We start from the raw sequence: 16,196 nt of genomic DNA on the forward strand, positions 1-16,196 counted from the left end.
GGTCCAGTCGTGGACGCCGCCGGGGTTGTGGCGCTTATCTCGCGTTACTGGCTGAGGGAGCATGTGGCCAGCATGACTAAGCCGCTTCTGGCGAACCAGAGCAGCGCACGGAAACGCTGTTTACCTTCCCGCCGGAGCGGTACCTATTTATCTACTTGCACTTTGACATGCTTTCGAACTGTTAGGTTGGCAGGAGCAGGGACCGAGCAACGGGAGCTCACCCCATCGCGGGGATTTGAAATGCCGACCTTCTGACCAGCAAGCCATAGGCTCAGTGGTTTAACCCACAGCGCCACCCGCATCCCGGCCAGCAAGAGATTAGAAATACATTAAAACATCTGAAGAAGTGTGCATGCACACGAAAGCGCATACCAAGAACAAACTTAGTTGGTTTCTAAGGTGCTACTGGAGGGATTATTTTTGTTTTGTTTTGACTATGGCAGACCAACACCGCTACCTACTTGTAATTAAAACACCAGTCATTAAAAACTTCCCTAGACAGGGCTGCCTTCAAATAGGGACATCCCTTGGACTATTTGGAGCTCGTGGAGATGACCGGGAAACTCTGTGACCTGAGGGAAGATGCGATGGAAGAAGATTGGAAGAAATTTAAATTGTACTAATTAGATATAACTAGGAAGGATAGCTAAGCTGTAGATTTCGAGTAAGATTAAGTGTTTAAGATAGATGAATTTGAGTTAAGAAAATTAGTTAAGTTTTAATAGGTAGATAATTTTTATAGTAAATATGATTTTGCAAGATGCTTAGAAATTACTAAAGATGTTAGACAAGGAACGCAGGAAGAGGGGACAGAAGGAAGTCTAATTGCAATGTGAGAAATGAGTTTTTATTTTACGTTTTTGTTTAGGTGTTTTGTTTACTGTTGTTAGGTCTGTGTTTGTTGTAACTGTGTTTTTTTGTTTTATAAAATTCCATAAATATATTAAAAACAACAACAAATAGGGGCATCCCATTCCATAACCGTAACAATAATTTTATTATTTACACACTCTCATCTGTTTGGGTTGCCCCAGGGGCAACGTATATAAAAACACATATAGAAACATGGAACATTAAAAAAAAAAAACCTTCCCTATACAGCGCTGCCTTCAGATGTCTTCTAAAGGTTGTACAGTTACTTATCTCCTTGGCTCAGGGGTCGCATAACTCCATAGTCTCTAACAATTCTTGGATGAAAATAGGGGCGTCCTAAGGGAAAACGGGACATTCCAGCTTTGAATCGGAAACCAGGCTTTTGTAAATCCGGGACTGTCCTTGGAATACAGGGAAACTTGCAGGGTCTGAGTGGATGACAGAGAGGGAAGAACAAATGTTTGTAAAAACTAGCCTGCTGTGGATAAGTCACATTCCCATTCACTGCCTTTGGTCAGCTGGCTAAAGACTCTGTCTCCAAACCCCAACTATCCATGCCAGTGTCAGCACATGGCAGTTTAGGAAAACTGCAGGCAGGGGTGCCATAGAATCATAGAGTTGGAGGAGACCACAAGGGCCATCCAGTCCAACCCCCTGCCAAGCAGGAAACGCCACCAAAGCATTCCTGACAGATGGCTGTCAAGCCTCTGCTTAAAGACCTCCAAAGAAGGAGACTCCACCACACTCCTTGGTAGCAAATTCCACTGCCGAACAGCTCTCACTGTCAGGAAGTTCTTCCTAGTGTTTAGGTGGAATCTTCTTTCTTGTAGTTTGAATCCATTGCCCCGTGTCCGCTTCTCTGGAGCAGCAGAAAACAACCTTTCTCCCTCCTCTACATGACATCCTTTGATATATTTGAACATGGCTATCATATCACCCCTTAACCTTCTCTTCTCCAGGCTAAACATACCTAGCTCCCTAAGCCATTCCTCTTCTCAAGATGACTGAGGGGGCCGGGCACGACATCCTGACATTGGTTCCAATTGGATCCAATTGGTTTCCAGAGAGTGGTAGGGGATGCATTATCCCATGTTGATGGCCTTTCAGTTGATTCCCTGGTGGCCCGCTGGAATGCGGAGTTAACCAGGGCTATTGACTGTCTGGCTCCGAAGCGTCCTCTCCGATTGCATGGAGCCCGGACAGCTCCGTGGTTTTCCCCGGAGCTGAGGGCGATGAAACAGTCGCTGAGACGGCTAGAGCGCCGGTGGCGGAAAACTCATTCTGAATCAGACCGGACACGGGTTAGAGCTCAACTTCGAGCCTACCAAGTGGCAATGGCGACAGCGAAGAGGACCTTCTTCGCTGTTTCTATTGCATCTGCAGAAAACAGCAGCAGGAGACTCTTCCAGGTGGTTCGCAACCTAGCAGAACCACCTTTATCACCGGGGTCTGGTAGGGACCCCAAGATCTCCTGCAATGCTTTTGCAAAGTTTTTTGCAGATAAAGTCGCTCAGATTCAGAAGGAGGTAGACTCCACCGTGGGAGCAGGGCCGGGGCGGGAGAGTGCTAGAGCCCTGTCTAGTCATGTTTCATGGGATCAATTCCAATCTGTTACCTCCGAGGATGTGGACAGGCTGCTTGGACGAGTGAAACCGACCACCTGTCTCCTAGATCCTTGCCCATCCTGGCTTATAAAAGCTAGCCGGGAAGGGCTGGGCGATGGGCTCTGCGCGGTGGTGAATGCTTCCCTCTGCGAGGGAATCTTTCCAGACCCGCTGAAAGAGGCGGTCATTAAACCGCTTCTTAAAAAAACATCTCTAGACCCGGCCAATATGGCCAACTATCGCCCAGTCTCAAATTTACCATTCTTGGGCAAGGTGATTGAGCGGGTGGTTGCTGAACAACTCCAAGCACGCCTGGAAGATGCGGACCATTTGGATCCCTTCCAATCAGGATTCAGGCCTCATCATGGGACTGAAACTGCCTTGGTCGCGCTGGTTGATGATCTCCGGCGGGCTAGGGACAAAGGTGAGAGCTGTTTCCTGGTTCTGCTGGATCTCTCAGCGGCCTTTGACACCATCGACCATAACATCCTTCTGGACCGGCTAGAGGGGTTGGGAGCTGGGGGCACTGTTATACAGTGGTTCCGCTCTTTCCTCCTGGGCCGTGTTCAGAAAGTGGTGGTGGGGGATGAGTGTTCAGACCCCTGGGCTCTCACTTGTGGGGTGCCTCAGGGTTCTGTCCTCTCCCCCATGCTTTTTAATATCTATATGAAGCCGCTGGGAGAGATCATCAGGGGTTTGGGTTGGGTGTTCATCAATATGCAGATGACACCCAGCTCTACCTCTCTTTTAAATCAGAACCAGTGAAGGCGGTGAAGGTCCTGTGTGAGTGCCTGGAGGCTGTTGGAGGATGGATGGCGGCTAACAGATTGAGGTTGAATCCTGACAAGACAGAAGTACTGTTTTTGGGGGACAGGAGGCGGGCGGGTGTGGGGGACTCCCTGGTCCTGAATGGGGTAACTGTGCCCCTGAAGGACCAGGTGCGCAGCCTGGGAGTCATTTTGGACTCACAGCTGTCCATGGAAGCGCAGGTTAATTCTGTGTCCAGGGCGGCTGTCTACCAGCTCCATCTGGTACGCAGGCTGAGACCCTACCTGCCCGCAGACTGTCTTGTCAGAGTGGTGCATGCTCTGGTTATCTCCCGCTTGGACTACTGCAATGCGCTCTACGTGGGGCTACCTTTGAAGGTGACCCGGAAACTGCAATTAATCCAGAATGCGGCAGCTAGACTGGTGACTGGGAGTGGCCGCCGGGACCACATAACACCGGTCCTGAGAGATCTGCATTGGCTCCCAGTACGTTTCCGAGCACAATTCAAAGTGTTGGTGTTGACCTTTAAAGCCCTAAACGGCCTCGGTCCTGTATACCTGAAGGAGCGTCTCCACCCCCATCATTCAGCCCGGACACTGAGATCCAGCGCCGAGGGCCTTCTGGCGGTTCCCTCACTGCGAGAAGCAAAACTACAGGGAACCAGGCAGAGGGCCTTCTCGGTAGTGGCGCCCGCCCTGTGGAACGCCCTCCCGTCAGAAGTCAAGGGAATAAACAACTACCTGACATTCAGAAAACACCTAAAGGCAGCCCTGTTTAGGGAAGTTTTTAATTTGTGACTCTGTATTGTATTTTGATTGTTGGAGGCCGCCCAGAGTGGCTGGGGAGACCCGGCCAGATGGGCGGGGTATAAATAATAAATTATTATTATTATTATTATTGTGCGTGTGATGTTGCGAGGAGCCGCGGGGCAGAGCCAAACACCCTCTGAACATTGAGGGGGTCCTAAAAACAATTGGGGGCTCCCCGAAAGTGGCTCGGCCCCTAGGAGCTGACGCACGAGGAGAACTCTCCGCTTACACCTTCCTGGGTCACCCTTTAATCATTGGGGTACGTGAGAATACAGAATTGGGCTACCGCAATAGAGGGATGTTAAGAGAAATTAGCACTGAAACACTGGTGAATTTTCACGACGTCTTAAGAAAAGTGTGTATCGCAAACAGATATTGAAATGTGGAGAACTGAATTGGCTGGAGTGGGGGAGGGAAGCAGAAGATCTTCCTATCAGGGGCTTTGTGGGAAGTTAAAATGACAGCTCTCTCTCTTACACACACACACACAAACACACACACACACACTGGGGAAACCCTGTACCAATTGGAGGGCATGCCACAACTTCCAGCTGTGTCTGCTGGGAGGCTGCTGGGGTCCATCTCTCCCCCCCTCCAATGTGGAGCCACCACCGAAAGGGTCCTGGCTTCTGATTCTGCGAAGAACCGTAGGTGCCATAAATATCCATCGTCCGAGAAATGCTCAAAATCAAAATGACCACACTGCCCTTCAGAATGGTTCTGAAAGTTTTGTTGGCAAGGTGAAAACACTTTCAATCATCTTGGTCGGGAAGGTGAAAATATTTCCCATCATTCTCGTCCTATGCTGCTCTGCGCTGCCCTGGCTATAAACAGTTGTTCCTGCCCCTCTGAACTTTGCTGGTAAGGTGTTAATGGCCGGCACTCAAATACTTTATGAATCAAATTTCGCTTTGTGTTAGAAACTGGATTGATGAAATAAATTACTTAGGTCTTGTAGGTGAAGGTTTTAGGCCTGCAATTGTAGCTGTTACAAATTACTGCAAAGGCTTTTCTTTCTACCTCCCTCCCTCCCTCCTCCCTCCTCCCTCTGCATTCCACATCATCGTACTTTGCTGACATCTCTGATAACAATACTAATAATAATAATAAAAGAATTCTATACAAAAATTGTTTGCTATTAATAGCGATCATTAACAACTTGATAGATTCTTGTTAAGTGTATTTTGCAATACGTTTAATCAGATTAAACCCAGCACTGGGTTGTTTCTTCCAAATATTATAGGTCTTTATGAAGCTAGCAATATAAAGAATAGATTTCAACCATTTTCGGCGAAGAATTAGGTTTAGCTTAATGGATCAATTCTTTTCTTATTAAACTGAGTCTGACCACTGCCAGGTAATACATTCAGCATTGATCTTTGTCTCACCCTGCTCTCGCTTGCATTCTCTTTATGTACTTGAAAAATAAGGTGCCAGCAGTGAAAACAATGCCTTTATAATACAAATATAGAATTTTTCACTGGCTGCTTTTCTGCTTATCTTTTCACTTTCTTATTAATGTCTTGTTCGGTGCTTCTAAAGAAATGTTTAAAGTGCAATTATTATTATTTTTGAAAAGAGATTCTTCCCGTGATGTAATTAAAAGGAGGGGAAAAAATCATAAAGGGTTTAACGATGTGATTTATTAGAGGTTTAGCCTAACACACACACACACACACATTCTTTATTTCTCTCATGGGCACTATTTTCCATTCTTTTTAACTTAAACGGGGGTGGGGGTGTGCGGGGGAGAGAGATGTTGCAAAGTTGTTTGGAAAATATCAAGGAATCACCGGGTTTTTTGGAACCGAGCGCAAGGAAGGGAGATGATCACTTTGCCACCGCAAATTTTGTGAAGCTTCATTGTGTGCCTGTCATTGTGTGTGTCCCAGTTCCTAACATTCCACCATACTGCTAACCATTGCTTTGGGGTAAACAATGAGGTTGCTGGTAATTTATACCTGCATTGAAGGAGGTTGTGCAATTCTGTTATTCTATATCTTGCTAAGAGTGCTATGTGCCAATACACAAGGGCTGCCATGCCGCGGCGCCGCTAGGGGGCGGGGGGGGGTGGGCCGCCCCGTGTTGCAGGGGAGGGGGGTGACACTTGGGCCACCCCGCCCCGCCGGCGCCCCTCGAGCAAGCCCCGTCCCTGGTGCACGAGCCGCCGCGGAAGCAGCAGCGCCGGCCCAAGCGTGAGTGCGCACGTGCAACATTTCGCATGTGTGCACTCCATCTGGGCCGGCGCTGCCGCTTCTGCGGTGACGTTGCAAGCCCGCCAGGTGAAAAGGCGGCTTGTGGGGAGCTGTCGATTGCGCGCGGCAGCCCCACAAGCCGCCTTTTCACTCAGAGGGCTCGCAACGTCGCTGCAGAAGCGGTGGCAGCAGCGGGAGCCCAGCAACGGAGTGTGCACGAGCGACATTTTGCACGTGCGCACTCCATCCTGACGTCACAACGCAACGTCAGGACTCCCCTCTCCCAGGGAGGTGCCTACTCCGTGCTGCCACCCATGGGCAGCACAAATAAAGGACAGGGGATTTGTCGGCCAGTTTAGGTTTGATGCGGCCCTAAGCTACTGAAGATAATGGGGCCCTTTATAAGTCTAGCTGTCCTTTGTCAACAGCAAATTGTCACTGTTTTTTGTGTTGAATATATGCTATATGGTTATTTATCAACCTAATAGGTATTAGGTCCTTAAATAATACCTAATAGGTATTAGGACGCGGGTGGGTCAAGGGACACGGGTGGCGCTGTTGTCTACACCTCTGAGCCTCTTGGGCTTGCCGTTCAGAAGGCTGGCAGTTCGAATCCCCATTATAGGGTGAGCTCCCGTTGCTCAGTCCCAGCTCCTGCCAACCTAGCAGTTCGAAAGCATGCCAAAAAAAGTGCAAGCAGATAAATAGGTACTGCTCCGGTGGGAAGGTAAATGGAGTTTCCGTGCACTGCTCTGGTTTCGGTGTTCCGTTGCACCAGAAGCAGCTTAATCATGCTGGCCACACGACCCGGAAAAACTGTCTGTGGACAAACGCCGGCTCCCTCGGCCTGTAAAGCGAGATGAGCGCCGCAACCCCAGAGTCGTCTGCGACTGGACTTAACTGTCAGGGGTCCTTTACCTTTACCTTTAATTTCAATAGTTATCTAAAGCCATTTGCACATAACATAATATGTATTTTATCGAAGTAATTGTTGAATTGAAATACAATTGGAAATCTACATCCAGGTTTCTTTCCCTTTATATTTTTTTGGGGCCCCCAAGAAAGTGGGGCCCTAAGCTATAGCTTCTTTAGCTTATACGTAAAACTGGCACTTGGGACGGTTCTCTGTACTGCTGACGTCTGTTACAAAAAAGCACTGTTCTTACTATTACTTCAAAGGAAGTTAATAGTACCACTCTGTTCTGCCTTCGTCAAACCACACCTGGAATATTGTGTTCAGTTCTGGGCACCACAATTTAAGAAAGATGTTGACAAGCTGGAATGTGTGCAGGAGAGGGTGACCAAGATGATCAAGGATCTGGAAACCAAGACTTGTGAGGAACAGTTTGAGGGAGATGGGGATGCTTAGCCTGGAAAAGAGGAGATATGATAGGCATCTTCAAATATCTTCAGCGCTGTCACATGGAAGGGGGAACAAGCTTGTTTTCTCCTGCTCTGGAGGGTTACAATAAATGAGATTCTGACCAAACTTCAGGAAGGACTTTCTGATGTTAAGAGCTGTTTGATGGTGGAACGGTCTTCTTCAGGAGGTGGTGGACTCTCCTTCCTTGGAGGTTTTTAAGTAGAAGTTGGATGGGCATCTTGTCTTGAGTGCTTTAGTTGAGATTCCTATTTTGCAGGGGGGTTGAACTAGATGATGGTTGGGGTACCGTCCCAACTCTACGATTATAAGAGTCATCTGAAGATCACAGAACAGGCTTGTGTCTTATTGGCTTAGATTTCGCTCTCATCTCAGTGGTATTCCATGCCTGTTTTTCCTTTGTAGCTGGATTCCATTCATTCTAGTAAGAAAAAAGACAGCATTGAACAACATTGCAGGTTCGATTCTCCGGCGGCATCTCAGGCCTGGGATAGATTCCCGTCCGAAACTCAATTATACACTGATTTCAGAAAGCTGTTACTATATTCTGCGCAACAATTTGCAAATGCACATTTTTTGCTCCCACAATAAGAACTGCAGATATCCATTACATCCCAAGTCTTCCATACATCTTCTTGAGTTATTTTTTTTTTTGCATTCCCATCCCCCACTGCTTCCCTGCCCCCACTCCCCGTGCTTTGACCATCACCATTATTTTGCATTTCCCCATTTTGCTCTATTTTATTTTATTTTAATTACCCTTTCAAGTTGCACAAGACTCTCAGGTTCACAGGACACACGGCTTAAAACTGGAGATCAATTTTAGATCTAGACGTTCTCAAGCAAATGAATGAGCTGCTCTAAATCAATAACGTATTTGTGTGTAAACAAAGGACGTGGCTTAGGCCAGATCCCCCCCCCCATATATATATTTTTTAACCTAGCAAGTGCAACACAAATAAATAATGTTCCTCTTTGGCAAAACCAGAGGGCTTACTAACAACCTCAGCTCCCGATATATTACTTGGCAGTAAGTCCTATTGATTGCCGTGGAAAGCATTCATTCTTAAAAACCAGAATCTCTTTTGACTTTTTGGTAGTGAATTCTTATGTACTGACTCTGAAGTAAGGTCCATTGAATGGGATGTATTCCCAGGATAGTGTGTACAGTGTTACCTTGGCTGTCAAACTTAATCTGTTCCGGGAGTCCGTTTGACTCCCGGAACTGTTCGAAAACCAAGGCGCAACTTCCCATTGTCTGCAGGAGCTTCCTGCACTCAAGTGGAAGGTTGTGGGGATAGCCAGCAGATGGGACGGCCAGTAATGCTGGAGTTCCCGCTCCCACTGCGCCGTGAAAAAGGTCCGCCGGCTATGATCTGAAGGTTTAGCTTGTGAGTTCGGAAAGTCATTGGTTGCCTCTGAAGATTTCTGCGAGCGTCTGTGAGTTCCAAGATTCCGGAGAAGAAGAAAAACCAAACTAGATGATGGCCAAAAATTAGACAGCCAAATAAAAGGCTTGAAAACAAAATGAAATAAATACAAAGGAGACTGCAGTCTGGTGAAGAAGCTCTCAACTGCTCTGTGCGGCTGGTTTCGGTTTCAGTTTCTCTCTGGGCTTGCCACGCACCGATGATCTCTCTAGCTTGTCTCGCGCGTTCTCCACACTCGCCACAGAGAGCGGAGGCTATTTATTGAATACTCAAACAGCGTCATAACAGTTACCATAACCAATCACAATCTTGTTACTACGCTAACTTTTGGGTGGGAAAAACCAACTATTGACCGTCACAAGGGCCAACCGCAGAGGGATCTATGCAGTAAAACTCCCTGCATGATCTTTTACCTTCCTTGCAGGAGCAGAAGGAAACATAAAATAAACCCAAACAAACAGGTGCAGAAGCACCTTTAGAAACATATTCCACAGAAGGTGTGTCGGATGTTCGACTTCCAAAAAAACGTTTGCAAACTGGAACATCTACTTCTGGGTTTGCGGCGTTCGGGAGCCGATTTGTCCAGTAGCCAAGCTGTTTGACAACCGCTGTATAAACCTGCAATCCACCAGACCGAACATGTTGTAATATTTATGAATGGAAGTTCGAATTCACAGCATACCTTCACAGAGTGCTATCTGAAGAAGTGTGCATGCACACGAAAGCTCATACCAAGAACAAACTTAGTTGGTCTCTAAGGTGCTGCTGGAAGGATTTTTTATTTTTATTTTGTTTGACTATGGCAGACCAACACGGCTACCTACCTGTAACTCACGGCACTGGATACCACTTAATAATCATGGACAATCCTAGGAGCTTTAGTATGTTATAAGCGTGCTGGGAACTGTAGTTCCGCGAACTCTCTATATCTAACACCTCTTACTGTCAGGAAGTCCTTTGTAATGTTTAGGAGATTCCGATTAGGAAGAGTTTGGATTTGATATCCCGCTTTATCACTTTCCCTTCCTCCCCCACAACAAACACTCTGTGAGGTGAGTGGGGCTGAGAGACTTCAGAGAACTGTGACTAGCCCAAGGTCACCCAGCAGCTGCATGTGGAGGAGGGGAGACGCGAACCCGGTTCACCAGATTACGAGTCCACCGCTCTTAACCACTACACCACACTGGTTCTCTAAACATCAGGAAGAACTTTCTGACAGTAAGAGCTGCTTAAAAGTGGACCTCTCCTTCTCTGGAGGTTTTTAAGCAGAGGTTGGATGGCCACCCTGTCACGGGTTTGTTTTAGGCGAGATTCCTGGACTTGCAGGGGGTTGGACTAGATGACCCTCGGGGGTCCCTTCTAGCTCTACGATTCCATGGAGTCAGCACCGTTGGCGAGGACAGCCGTGTTTCCTTCTGTGTCGCGTTTCGGAGAGAGAGTGCAAACTTAGGCAGACCTGCCTGTAAATGCAGAGTGAGTAATATTTCTCTCCCATTCCTAATCGACACATATCCAGCACTGAAAAGCATGAAGCCAAGACCGTGCTTCCGTGAGCTATTTCTGTGCGGTGCAACAGAACTTTGAAATCGGAGCATGGGTGCTTTCAAGCAGCTGCGGCGCCTACTGGGCCCGATGAATCTTGCCACCTGGGGCATGGCGGGGGATGGGATGGAATTTGAATTATGTAGGGTTTTTTTTTTTTTACAGGATCTAGGATAATGGACCCCACCTTGAACAGAGTCTGCAGGTGTGCCTGAAATCTAATAATAATATTAATGGGTTTTTCAGGGAGTTCATGTGAGAATTGTTTAATATATAATCAGTGGCTATATAAATATTTAAAGGTGTTATCACAATGCATCTCTTAATAATTGCATATTAGAGTCTTCCCCCCCTTTCCCCCTCTACTTTCTCTCCCCCGCCCCCCGCCCCCCTCTCCTCTTCACTGTTTTTAAGAGCTCCGCAAGATGGATGAACAATTTACGTTAATCCAAAAATTGCTTCTGCGATGAGAATTTAAACAGCCGCACAGCTGCAAATATACCATTAAAGAGAGATCAACAATTTAAAAACAATTACAAATCACTTAGCAAAAGACATAGATAATGTTCTTAAAGGCAAACACACATTGCACATTTTTAAAAGGAGATCCGTTTATTTTAACCACTTGATGTTTTTTTTCAAAAAGGAAATCGACAGTTGTTTCTTTGGGTTTTTTTTAAAATGCCACGCCTTGAGGTGTATCAACATTTTAGCAAGAATTTCCCTGGATACCCTTTAAAGAAAGAGTGCTTTCAGACGAGTGTTTATTGTTGAAGCTGGGTTCTTCACAAGTTTCCTTCAACGGCAATGTACTGGTCATTGTTAGGGTTGCCATAAGTCCAGGAATTCCTGGACATGTCCTCTTTTGTGGGCCCGACATGCCCATCCAGGGGAATATTACATTTTAAAGCAAATGTCCTACATTTGGGGGTTTTCAGGGCTATCAGGTGATTGCCCTGAAAAAGCTCAACAACTGGATTTTTACCTCTTGAAATAGGGCACCCCTGGATTGTCATATATTTTCTTTCTAGGTTTAATATTGGAAAATCCAGTGAGCTATTAACAATTGTTGACAGTGGCCCATTTGCAATATTAAGCCCCGCCACACACACAAAATCTGAAAGCATAGTATTTTGTGTGTGTGTGTGTGTGTGTGTGTGTGAATCACAATTATATTCCACCTCTCTTCTGAGGACCTGACACACCCGATTCCCCCCCTCCCCAACTTATTCTCACATCTTAGGCTGAAATATGGTGAGGGGTGCAAAGACACCCAGTGAGTGGGGATTTGAACCCTGGTCTCCTAGGTCCAAATTCCACCTTCCAACCACTATACCTCATAATCTGAGACTCACCTGCACAAACCCGTGGTTGCCGATGGTTGCCATATCCGATTTGCTTGCAGGATGTCGCAGGTTCAATTTCTGGTATCTCCAAGTAGGGACAGAAGAGAACCTTGCCTGAAATTATGGGGCATAGGAGGCAACTACAAGGGGCCGCGGGTGCTTGGGCACCCACAATAATATAATTGGAGGGGCCCACAAAGTCAAGGAGAAAAGTTGGCAGGCAGCAACAGCACTGCCTTCGAGAGAGAAGCAGTTCGGCTCCGTCCTTCGCAGCCAGCCAGCGAGGCACCCATTTCCGGGGCCGGGGTGGGGAGTGGGTGGGGAGCTCAGACGCAGAGACAGAGTGGTGTGTGTGTGTGAGTCGCACATCCACGTTGTGGCAGTGGGCAAACCACGATCCTGAGATGGCACCCCTGCTCTGGGGAGAAGCTTCCAGTTAGTGCAGACAGTACTGAGCTAGATTAATGGCTCTGTATAAACTTTCATTTGGTAGCCTTCGTTAGGTTAAAAAAAAAAAGGTAAAGGACCCCTGGACCATTAAGTTCAGTCAAAGACAACTATGAGGTTCCAGCGCTCATCTCACTTTCAGGCTGATGGAGCCAGCCAGTTTGTCCACAGACAGCTTTCTGGGCCGTGTGGCCAGCAGGACTAAACTGCTTCTGGTGCAACGGGACACCGTGACGGAAACCAGAGCGCACGGAAACGCCGTTTACCTTCCCGCCGCAGCTGTACCTATTTATCTACTTGCACTGGCGTGCTTTCGAACTGCTACGTTGGCAGGAGCTGGGACAGAGCAACGGGAGCTCACGCCGTTGGAGGGGCTTGAACCGCCGACCTTCCGATCGGCAAGCCCAAGAGGCTCAGTGGTTTAGACCACGGCGCCACCCGCATCCCTTTTCAAAACCTTCCTTAAACCATGTGTTGGAGACAGAGGAATGGCTGGAGGAGCCAGCTGGGGAACTCCCAAGGGAAGAAAGCGCAGAGCCAAGGATTGGAGGTGGGATGGTGGTGAGGGAGAAGACTGGTAGTAGGAGGTGTTGGAAGCTGAAGAGGTGTCAGGGTTTAGCGAGCGGGGGGAGTCTGTGGCAGAGAGAAGTCCAGAAGGAGGAGAGGAAGGAGGCCAAAAGCCAGAGATGAGTCCAGCTGGTGAAGAAGCCAGGGCGTTTCCCCCTCCTCCTGCAGCAAGCTCCCCTCCCCACTGGTCTCCTAGAATCAGGAGAGGCATGAAGAGGGCGGAGGAGAGGCTAGCATCACACAGGAGCAGTCTCAGATTGCATGGGGGAAACTCTGGAGAGGAGGGGACTTGGGCAGCTGTGGACCTTCAGTCTCAGCAACTGCTTCATGGGGGCAAGACCTACGGAAGATGTGTTGCTGTGCTCATTAGTCCTAACCCTCCTTTGCAAATCCTGCTTTTGTTAATAAAAAAAACTCCAAGTTGCTAGGGGTTATTTAGCGCTATCTCGCTCCTGACACCACATATGATCCTGGAGCATCTTTTTTATATTTATTTTGCACTTCTGATTTCTTTTTTTATCCTTCCCCATTGAATTCACACCAGCTCTTCTGGCTCAATCCCCTATTCAAACCCTGTGGTCTAAGTAGTGTCTAAAAAACGAAAGATCAATTCAGCTGCTTGCAAGGTCCATCTATCTATCTAATAATCAGAGAAGTCAAGCTGATGTTCTGAAATGGTTCCCACTGACCTGTTTAGACAAAACATAGACGAATCCTCAAGAGGCTTGTTTTCTTTCTTTTCTTCTCTTTTTGCAGTTCACTCTTAAATTAACTAATTAATAACAAAAGCAGTGTGGAACTGATTTACAGGTAATTTAATCATAGGAGATAATTAAAACGATTGAAATTAATAAATTATTATTTAATTACTATTAGTTAATATTGTAATTTTCAAAGCCTAAATGACGCTGATGAAAGGTTTCCTCTCGGAAATAGCAGTGAAATTAATTAGAAATTAATTTAATTTGACTGAACATTCTCTTAGAAGAGTCCCTGCCCCCCCCATTTTTTGCACAGTGTGTGTGTGTGTGTGTGTGTGTGTGTGCAATAAATAAACATAAGCTTGAATGCACCATCATATCTTCCTGGGGGAAATTATATCCACGTATTGCAAATGGATGGGTTTTCTGAGAAAGTGTGCACAGTTAATATTCCAGGAATCAATTTAGTATTAAGGAAAATAAAACAAGCTCAGCGGGAACTCCACTGCAATCTCACTATTTGGCTCCATGATATGGTCAAATATAATCCTTTCCTATCCTGCATTAGTGAAGCTTCTGAAAAGGAGCGCTGTGTTGGAATTGCACCCGTGGACTCCATTCCCCCCAGATGCTTCATGTGTGTGTGTGTGTGTGTGTGTGTGTGTATATATATATAAAATAACCTTTCTTTTCTTTTACAGTAATTCCACAACTTGTCTGTCTGTTGCCAACAAAGCTCAATGGGCATGTATGGTGTATATTAATATAGTGAGGATGTGGGTGGCGCTGTTCTCTAAACCGCTGAGCCTCTTGGGCTTGCTGATCAGATGGTCGGCGGTTCGAATCCCTGCAATGGGGTGAGCTCCCATTGCTCTGTCCCAGCTCCTGCCAACCCAGTAGTTCGAAAGCAAGCCAGTGCAAGGACATAAATAGGTACCGCTGTGGCAGGAAGGTAAATGGCGTTTCTGTGCACTCTGGCTTCCGTCACGGCAGGGACGGAGGAGGGGGGTGCGGTAGGGGTGGGCCGACCCATGTGTCACCACTGAGGGGGGTGACAAAATGCTGGGTGGCACTCACGGCAGAGCCGGCAGTGCGCCTGAGCCACGTGTCTCTCCTGAGAGAGACGCGGTGGCCTGGGCGTGCGCAGGCTCCATGCTGCCCAAACAGTCCACCTTCTGCCTTCCCCTACCCCAGCTGTAGGGTGGCTGAGTGGGAGGAGGCAGACTCTGGAGGCCCCACAGTGTGCCCCGCCCCTATGGGCAGCTCGCCCTCATGCCCTGCCCCTGGGCGTGCCGTCCCAGGTACCTGAGCGGCTTCCTCCGCCGCTGCATCATGGTGCTCCGTTGTGCCAGATGTGGTTTAGTCCTGCTGGCCACATGACCCGGAAAGCTGTCTGTGGACAAACGCCGGCTCCCTCGGCCTGAAAGCGAGATGAGCGCCGCAACCCCATAGTCGCCTTTGACTGGACTTAACCGTCCAGGGGTCCTTTTTAAAATATACTAATATAGCGCATTCTAATAGTTAATAGGAACAAGAAGAGATTGCTGGATCAGGCCAATGCCCCATCTAGTCCAGTATCCTCCTCTCGGATGCATTTGGGAATCCCGCAAGAAGGATTCAAGCAGAAGAACATCTCTCTGCTCCTGTGGTTTCCACCAACTGGCATTCAAAAGCATTGCCCCCCTCCAATTGTGGATGCAGAGTGTGGCCTCCATGGATAGTAGCCATTGATAGCTTTCTCCATGGAGCTATCTTATAACCAGTCAGACTTTTTGGTTGTCTAGCAGGACAATCCTGACGCCTGGATCTGTTTGGTTATGACCTGGCAGAGGTGCCCCTCCGTTATGTCTTCAGAAACCTCCACCGGCATGGATCTACCACTGGTGGAATTCTGGCCAGAAATAGCCAGCTTAAATCCTGAAATGGGGCATTATAGAGTTCTCTCTGGAGATGCTGTAAGATTGGGACTCCCTCCATAGCGGCCTGGAGCTGGCCTAAATATTCCTCTCTCTCATTGCAACCAATGGTGTGTGTTAAAATATATCTATAAGTAAATAAGTAAGTCTGCCCACTTCCTCTTGCCCCAGGATTTCATTTCATTGCATTTATAATTTGTACATCACCTTTCTATATTGCTGTACACAAGATTGTGCGCCTTATAGCAATCGGATCCAGTACAAAAATGACATACTCGAAACATAACTTTGAAATAAACAACTTCCACCGAATTAAGTAACATTTGACAATCCGTTAGAATATAATAGCACACAATGAAATCAAATACCAGCAGATAATAATTAAGCAGAAACTCACTCTTAAATAATTTCTAGACTATAATCCATAAAAAAACAGTAGTTCGCAGCACATAAAATAACACAATACAACTGAGAAGCAAAGACACACAATTTATAAAATTATTATTATTATTATTATTATTATTAAATATCCCAGTTGCTGGAAACTGCAGAAGGCGAGAAGGCTCTTGTGTTCGAATCCTGCTTGCAGGTTTCCCCCAGGTATCTGCTTGCCCACT

The sequence above is a fragment of the Lacerta agilis genome, chromosome 3 (assembly GCF_009819535.1).
Source record: "Lacerta agilis isolate rLacAgi1 chromosome 3, rLacAgi1.pri, whole genome shotgun sequence".
NCBI lineage: Eukaryota > Metazoa > Chordata > Lepidosauria > Squamata > Lacertidae > Lacerta > Lacerta agilis.